At 40.5% G+C, this 9,492-nt stretch overlaps 1 pseudogene; it reads left to right on the plus strand.

The window, feature by feature from the left end:
• LOC119820908 lies at nt 1-988 on the plus strand (annotated as a pseudogene).
• The last annotated feature ends 8,504 nt before the right edge of the window (nt 989-9,492 follow it).

Consider the following 9,492-nt stretch of genomic DNA (forward strand, 5'->3'; position numbering starts at 1 on the left):
ATGTCTGCATCTCTCAAACATTTCAAAGGTACCAAGTTCCAGGTGTCTTGAGTTCATTCTGATGGAATTCCCAAGCATTCATAGCTGGCAACACCGCCTCTCCCTACCATTGGCTCTGCTATATCTCTCAGCAATAGGGACAAATGTTCTCATTCTCATCACCATCTATCAGGACCCTTCCTTGAAGCAGCCCACATATCTTTTCCTGGGCATCCTCCCTGTGGTGGACATAGGCCTTGCCACCACCATCGTGCCGAAGATCCTGGCCATCTTTTGGAAAGATGCCAAGGTCAATGGCCTTCCTTAGTGTTTTGCTCAGATTTACACCATGCAATTACTTTGTAGACATGAAGTCTGTCATCTTTCTCTGCACGGCTTTTGATAGATACATAGCAATTTGTTATCCTCTCCACTATTCACCAATCACCACCAATTCCTTGATCTTAAAAGCCATCCTGTTTATGTTGCTGAGAAATGGCTTGCTCGTCATTCCAGTGCTTGAGGTTGCAGTCCAGAGGAATTATTATTCCACAAATGAAGTTGATCATTGCTTGTGCTCTCACCTTCATGTCACAAGCCTTGCTTGTGATGACAGGAGGCCAAACAGCATTTGCCAGTTAATCCTGATGTGGCTTGGAATGGGGAGTGACTTGGGTCTCATAACATTGCCATAAACTTTGATTCTGCACTCTGTACTCAGGCTCAACTCAGCTGAAGCTGTTTCTCAGACTCTGAGAACGTGTAGCTCCCACCTCATATGTGTCTTCTTCTACACTGTTGTCGCAGTCATTTCAGTGGCTCACTCTGGACCACAGCCACCTCGATTCCAGTTTTGCTCAATGTGATGCGCAAAATTATCCCTCCTTCCCTTAACCCTATTGTGTACGCACTTACGACCAGAGAACTCAAGCAAGGCTTCCAAAAGGTACTTCGTTGGGCTTATAAAAGAAATAAAAATACAAAAGAAATAAAGAAATCTTCTTTATGATTTTTGTGGACTTCAACTTCTCCTTAATTATGATGGCATTCTAGACACAGGATGGAGGGGGATGGAAAGTGCCACCGAGACTCCCTTTGCATGATTTTTTTTTAATGTAAAGAATCATGAAATTTAACAAATGGAAAAAGAAAAACAACCTTTCAGAATTGTTCCGAACATATGGAAGGACTCTCCACTAGACTAGCCAAATGATACTGCAAACAGAACTAGTGAATTCTGTGTATGACCCAATGTAAAAAACCAATATAATAACAAGTACGTGAATTATTATAGGACGTACTTGCACTTTGTTAGCTCTAATTGGGAGCAAAGTCAGCCTGATTAGCACCACCCATGTCATATGTGATAAGAACATAGAAAACATTTACAGTGAGCATAGTCGGAGCAGACTGTGAGAGCCACTAGGTGGCTAATGAGTGGCTGACCCAGAACAAAGAAGCAAATGCACTTATATATCGTTGTTGTCCACTTGCCTCTCCAGATTTGCTCTCTGTCCTTCTGCGCAGCTCATTTTCTAGAGAGCTGACTTTTGTGTACTGTGAATCAAGCTCCCCTATCTTGGGACATTCAGGTGGCTTGAAATAATGGTGAGCAAGAAAAAAATGAGAATTTGGGTTATTTTAGGTTCCCTGTTCTTCTGCTCCCAGCCTCCCTCAACATCATATTTCTGGTAGGATGTGTCTCTTATAACAGGTCTCAAGGGCGCATCTGCTATAGCATATATGTCTGTCCAGAAACACATTTTCCATTTACCTTCCCATTGAGACAAAGAAAATAATAAAGAATCTGGGTATTAGTTGGTAAGAAGTATGTCTCGTTCCACTGAGCTATGTGGTCTCTTTTCTCCTGTGTGTGTGTCTGTGGACCCATATGCTTGCATGTGAAAGAAAGGGGAGGGAGAAAAACTGTCTCTTCTTCCTCAGTATAAGTCAATATTCTCTGCTTCCCTGAGTGCATCCATGTTCACATCTAGGGTCATTCCCTAAAAATACTAAAATAGCTACAAAGTATTTATTTGTATAAAATGAAGAAAACACAATTATAGATGCTGACATATCACAGATATCACAGAATCCTAAAAATTTTTATTTTGAAGGGCTTAAAATAATTTACCCTATGTCACATGTCCATAACAAAATTTCAAGTTCTTATTATGATGTAATTTCAGGTTTATAGCAATGTTTCAAGACTAGAACAAGACATGCTTTGCTGTGCATGGTAGTCCATGCCTGTAATCCTAGGACCAGGGAGGTAGAGACAGGTGGATCTCTGTGAATTCAAGGCCAGCTTGATCTACATAGCAAGTTACGGTCCAGCCTAGGCTACATAAGGAGATCTTCCCTCAGACAAACAAATGAACAAAACAAAATAAAAAGTATATGCTCTATTCACAGGGATTTATCAAGCATTTATATATGCCCAAGTTATGAGTTACCTACTTTCCATATGTACTATTTTTCTGAGCTATCATATGAATACTGTTTATTCTTAAACACCTCACTGTGCATTTCCAAACATGAAGACAATGATTTATATAACCATGAAAGCATTAACAAAGTTAAGGTGTCAGGGGTCAGTCCCAGCAGTTGACATTTCCCTGAGAAGAGGTAAGGAGTCAGCAAGGGAAGAAGTGTGCCAGGCATGGTGGTGGTGAAGAGAACCCTGCAGCCTGCCTGAATGGCAATCCAGTTGCTTTTTTATTTATACAGATTTATAAGACAAAGACAAATTCATGATTTTTTAAAAGATACATATTATTATCCTTTTTGTCTCCAGCCAGGTGTTTGATTTTCTAGACCATTTATGGGGGTCATAGGTGCAGTACAGAACAGATTTTTCTTCTATCATAGTCCTATAACCCTACTTCAAAGCATCTATAGACTGTTTTTGCTAAGGAAATTATATGTTTTACATAACAGCCAGTTTCCAGGCTGACAGCACTGTGGTTTCAGAGAGCTAGGCAAATAAAAAGTATCTGAGCCAGTTCATCATGCTTTGATGCTATTGATCCGTAGAGTAGAGAGTGTTACTCATAAATCAGCCTATCATTGAACTTCTATTTCTCTAGGGCCATGCCCTGCATACTCCCCTATTTAGCATGCCACTTATTCAGCAAACTCTGAACATAATGTAAGAGGAGACCTTTGATCTGTAGTCAAATTTACTTGTCAGTTGGCGCTCACCAGTCTCCTTTATGTTTACATTGTTATAATTACCTTGCTTGGGTTTGCTCACGGCCGGGTGTACCAAGAAGATCCTGGAGTCATAGCCTCATAAAAACATTTCTAGTATCTCTGTGCTTATTATCATAATCTCCAGGACATAAGGAAGATTTCTGAATAGGGCTAGATAAAATGATCTCTCTAAAAGCTGGAGTAGTAAGTTTAGTATTTTCCTGAAGAGACCCAAACATAATTTTCTCGGGAAGACAACAATAAATGAATTATAATGCAGAAAACCCCCAAACATGCAGCATGCTGCGCCCAAACTGACAGCATGACAGCAAAGGCAGCAGTTGCCTCAGCTGTGCTACAACTATGCCAAGCAGCTGTGCTGACTTCATGATTCTCACTGTTTCCAGTGGATATGGCTGTGCCATTAAGGAAATCACATCAGTATTTTAATTTAATCCACATGGATCTTGTTTAGATTTTCAAAGTTCTATGATATCATTGGTGAAAATGCTTTGAGAAACTATTTGAGATTCAATAAAGTACAAGATCAAAAATTCTATTTGCTTTTTCCATCTTCATGAGACATTTCTTTTTATTTCAGCTTTGCAGTATATTGGGCAAACATGTATATTTTTGAGGTATGCAGTATGCATTTTGATATGCCTATGTGTTGCGAAATATCACCATACTCACGCTAACTCATGTCTCATCAACTTTACAATATTCACTCAAAGCAGTTCCTACTCTTCTTACAAAAGCCACACAACAGCAGTGTATCATTCAAGAGGAATCATGCAGACATTATGAATGGTAATATTAACTAAAATTATGTATTTATGTGCATTTATTTATGTGTATACGTGTGTCTGTGTGAGTGTCTGTACACAGGTAGGCAAAAACAGGCATATGTGTGTGAGTGTATGTGTGTGTGTCTGGGGTAATAAAATCTCTGGTCCTCGTGACTGAACAAGTCTTCCTAATTGCTGAACCATCTCCGCAGCCCCAGTAACACAACTCTGTAAAGCAGTTTTTCGAGTACGTAAGCAACAGCACAGATAACATGGATGAGCACTAGCAGCCTGCCACAGAGGGGCGTGTCCGGTTGTCATCAAACAGCAGCCACTCATGTCCAAGAGGAGCGCATTTACTTAAATTTATTCTTTGAAAATTTCTACAGGTGACCATGTATCCTTTTTGTTTGTTTGTTTTTTTAGACAGGGTTTCTCTGTAGCTTTGGAGCCTGTCCTGAAACTAGCTCTTGTAGACCAGGCTGGCCTTGAACTCACAGAGATCTGTCTGCCTCTGTCTCACAAGTGCTGGGATTAAAGGTGTGCACCATGATCACCCAGTTTGTAGCTTGATCATAACCACCCCTCATATCCCCTCTGGCTTTCCTGGATCCCTCACCTCATCTCCCTCCCAAACTCTTGCTCTCTCTTTGTATTTACTTACTTATTTTTAACACACTGAATTGAGTTAGTACAGCCCATAAACATGTAAGTGTGAGTTCGTACACTGGGACATCGGGCACCAATCAGTGTCCACACCTATGGGAAAAAGTGACACCCTTCCCCAGTAGCCATCAACTGTCCAAATCCAAACAAGCATCCACTCAGTAGCTCGCAAGACCCCTCCACCTTACTCTTCTACCGAATAGGAACAATTTCCATTTTTGTTGAATATTTTTGAGATAATCTCACTATTTAGCCTATGTTAGCCTCAAACTTGAACTGTTCTTGTCTCAGCCTCCCAGGTTCTTATTTCTGATATCACAGACTAATCTGACTCATTTTTCTATTTTATAATAAGGACACTAAGCAAATACATGAAATATGTTTAAACATCAACACAATGTATGAATTTTATTCACATTATTTGCAATTGCAGGCTTCTTATAAGTAATTATAAGTAATTCTATAATTGTATAGATTTTTACTGTAAAGTGTATAAAAATTTGCCCTTGTGGATGCAGATAGACATGTGATTTCTCAGGTTTAGGTTATGCTACAGACACATTGTAGATTATGTTGTAATCGGTGTTCTACTTGTTGTATTCTGGTGAATGTAGGTGCACACTTTGTTGGAGAGAGAACTGGAGTTTACATGTACTTTTCATTACAAGATTAAAAAAATAGCTGTTAGGATTTACACCAGTGGTTCTCAACCTGTGGGTTGCAACCTCTTTGTGATCTCACATCAGATACCTTGTATATCTGATATTTATATTACAACTCCTAACAGTAGCAAAATTGCAGTTATGAAATAACAGCAAAATAGTTTTCTGGTAGAGAGTCACCACAACATGAGGGAATGTCAGTAAATGGTCACAGAGTCATGAGGCTGAGAACAAACACTGCCTTACATTCTTGCTATGGGTAGTGTGTGGCAGCACCTGATACGTTTAGGCTTTTTATCACTTACATGTTCTGGTATGAATCCTGCATCATGAGAGAATCAACCTGCATTTATTCTCCTGGTAACTAGGAAAGCCAATGGCCACTGGCCTGTTTGTTGGCCCTTTTGTTCTTCCCTGCCTTTTTCTTTTGCTTGCCAATTTTGACAGGGTGTTTTACACACTTGGTTATGTATGCACACAGTCAATACCAGCTCCTCCTTTGTGCCTGGTGGTTTTGTATTTTGTCTTTTTTTTCACTAAAATATTAAATTTTTATTTACTCCAGTCTGTAATTTTTGTGAATAACATTTTTGTGCCTTCATTTCAAAACCTTGCCTACTACAAATCACAAAGAAGATACATGCTTTAGTTATCGTAGCTGGTTCTATTATTTTTCTGAAATTTATTTTGACAAGAGATATCGAAGGGGAAAGACAAGTTTGGTTTTTTTCCATTATATATCTCATCAATGTAACAATGTACAATGAAAATTATATTTATTTTCTTTGAACATGCTGAACTCTAGATTAGGTCACTTAATGTGCAGCTCAGGACTTGGTATCTGGATTCTGCATTCTTAGAATGATCTATTTAATAAATATTAGGGAGGATAGCCTGTAATTTAGGAGATGGCATAAAGTGCCCACATACATATCTTTAGGAGCTTTAATTGGAAGAATGGAGTCAAAATATACACAACATTGAGACAGTGCTATGGGTGTAATGATGTGATCACACAGAAATTAGAGGGTTAAATTAAGTATGGGGAAACACACACACACAAACGCACAAGCACACAAACACACATACACACAAAACCGTTTACATTTAGGCTCCTATCTGTACTTCATGGTAGTTCCTATTCATCATCCTCGGCAATGACAAATTTATGTAAGTTGACAAAATTTAGATCTCAAGTCCAGTTATTCTTACAAATTGGTGGGATTTTGTCTGTAGCAGACAACTTCTCTTCAAGAAGTCCTTTCCGGGACAGGCGGTGGCGGCACAGGCCTTTAATCCCAGTACTTGGCAGGCGGAGGCAGGCAGATCTCCATGAGTTCCAGGACAGGCTCCTGAGCTGCAGAGATACCCCGTCTCGAAGAAGTCCTTTCTGAAAATCGCAGTCCCTCCAAACTCCAACATTAACAATTCACACGCCATACACACACCCTACCCCAAGCCCCGGAACACACATCCATCCTCACGCACCATAATACACAAACACAGTTCGATGTTTCTTTGGGAATCATAGGCACTGGATTTTAATTCTGCCACAGTTGTTAAAGCAGTTTCAGCATTCATCAGGCTCTGAGCTTCCAACTGGATAGGCCTGTGTGAATTTTCCAAGCTGTTTCATGGCAGATGGTCAGGGTTTCCAAAAGAAAAAACAGTGAACCATGGAACGCCATTTCTGTACTCTAAACACTTAGTTAAGTTGGAAGTGGAGTTTGGAAGCAAATAGAGAATTTGGGATTTAATAATTCTCCTCTAGGGTGAGAAACAAATATGAATATGATTAGAAATAAGAAACATAGAGCATTTTTCCTACAAAGATGCAAAACTAAAAAAATATCCAAGCAATTCTTATAAAAACAAAGGAGGCAGTGAAAATGCCCGTTGTGTCCCTTACACAATACAATGTTTGTTGAGGTCATTTACATACATTTTTATTTAGAAATATCACAAACAGTACACTAAAAGGCAGTTTCTCCCAGGGCATCCAGACTCAATCCTCTAGTAGACCCGAGGGAATGAGGATACAATTGCTGCATCATTTTGCAAACAACACTTGTCTAAGTGACTCCGGACTTCCTCTCCTGGGGCCTTTAGTCATGGGGACTGGAGGGATGACATCCTCCTTGTCTTGTGGGTGTGGGGGATGCCCCTCAGTGGCCACACTGCCTAGCCCGATTCTCAGGATTAAATAAGTATCCCTTACAGTTTGGAAATGCCGGGTGTGTGGCACTCACCCAGGCTGGGGGAGGGTGGCAAGGGCATCTCGATACGTGTGTATGTGTGTGTGTGTGTGGGGGGGGGGACTTCATATACACCACCAGCAGTGTTCGCTGTGGTACAAGCTGCCCTGGACGGGTCTGAGCCCTCCCTTGGCCTTGGTGGGACACGCACCTGTGTGCATGCGCTTTTGCTGCAGGTCCTGCTTAGCCCCTGCATCTGTGAGTTTGCCTGGTCTGCTGGAGCCTCAAACAGCTCCAGAGCTTTCACATGTTAGGTAAGAAGACTGAGGGCGTTGGGGGACCCCGGGCATCGGGGTGCAGAGTGGGGGGCGTAATCCTACGCCACTGAGAGGTTACGGGAACTGGGGTGCAGGACCACCTGGGTTTGGGTGTTGGGGACTGGCCATGGAGACCCTGCAAGCACACAATTGTCAACCTCAGGGCGCCACTGCAGCTGCGGGCCACCTCAGGCAGCTCGGATCCCAGGCAGACAAGGAGGGGGTGGGGCACAGATGGGAGCTCAGGGTTTGGGATGGTGAGAAGAATGGAATTCAGAGCACAGGCCTTGCTGCCACAAGAACAGGAGGTAGCTAACATGCCTTTAGGTCCTTATTGGTGTGGCCTGCCTGGGTCTCAGCATGGCAAGTGCTCCTGGCAGCTGCGCTCCCGGAACTGGAAGACAAAGATGGAGAAGGTAGTTAGTTTCGTGGTTAGTGAACCGGAAGGGAAGACACATGAGTTTTACAGGGACCTGCATGCTGGCTCGTGTGAGCAGGCTAGAAGGCTTTACCGAAATATAACTTTTATTTTTTATTTATGGTTCCCCACCCACAAGAACTCAAGTAAAATGAGTTCTATTTTTATGATTATAAAAACATAACTCCCTCACCAAAAACCATAAATCCAAAGGGCAAACACTATAGATGAGAAAATAAATATCAAAGGTGACAGCATATTATTGAAAAATACATATTAAATGAGAAATACTATAACAGAGGCAAAGACATGATAGACATAGTAATATTAACAGCATTTATAATGTATGCATACAGAAACATGTTAGGAAATATGCATATTTAACAAAGGCAATGGAAAATCTCAGAGGACAAGGATTATAAAAAGGGGGATTTGTAGAAATAGTAAACCAAAGGACTGACCATTTTAGGCACCTTTAGCTGCTCTTGAACTGTGCCATACATTCAATTTGGAAAAAAATTAACATAGCTCAGGATGTTAAAAGACAATAATGAGAAATCACGAAGAATGAGGAAACTCAACTAAAAATTCCACTGACTTGTAAGATCCTATGGTCTACTGAGGACTAAATCATTAAATTATTTTCAGAATCCATTGAACAGCGCCCCAGTAACTAAGGAACAACATCAATTACTGATTAAGAACAAGAATTTCAAAAGTCCAAGTCCTAAGTGTTTAATCACTGAGATGATGAAATCCTTCTTTCATCTATTTTTTTTTTAATTTATATTTAAGAGTCTTGCAGTGTGTCCCAAGCTGGACTGGAGCTCTTCCGCCTCAGTCTCCCCAGTGCAGGGATTATAGGCATGTTAGCCAATATGCTGGGACCAAACAAGTCTTTAAGATCATACCTATAGGAAGACATGCATTGTCATTAACAGTTGAGTAAGGCATCCTTTTTAAAAGTCTCTTTTAAGAAGTAATAATAGAATATGGTGTATTATTAATCTATCAGCATGAAAATTTATCTTTCAAAAATTCAGAGTCAGGATCAGATCAATAGCAATCTCTTGAATGAGTCACTGAATTAACAATAAAGAACAATACAAACAAAACTGTTCCTTTAAAATTACTTAAACATTAAGATGAATTGTATGGTTTATAAACGCAAATGAGAGGTACTGACAGTAATTGTGACCTATGTCGTCTTTCGTCCCTTCTTTAGAAAACCTACACAACTGTGAGCATTTTCATGGTGGTGCTAGCCTGGTC

Source organism: Arvicola amphibius, chromosome 1 (assembly GCF_903992535.2).
Source record: "Arvicola amphibius chromosome 1, mArvAmp1.2, whole genome shotgun sequence".
Classification (NCBI taxonomy): domain Eukaryota; kingdom Metazoa; phylum Chordata; class Mammalia; order Rodentia; family Cricetidae; genus Arvicola; species Arvicola amphibius.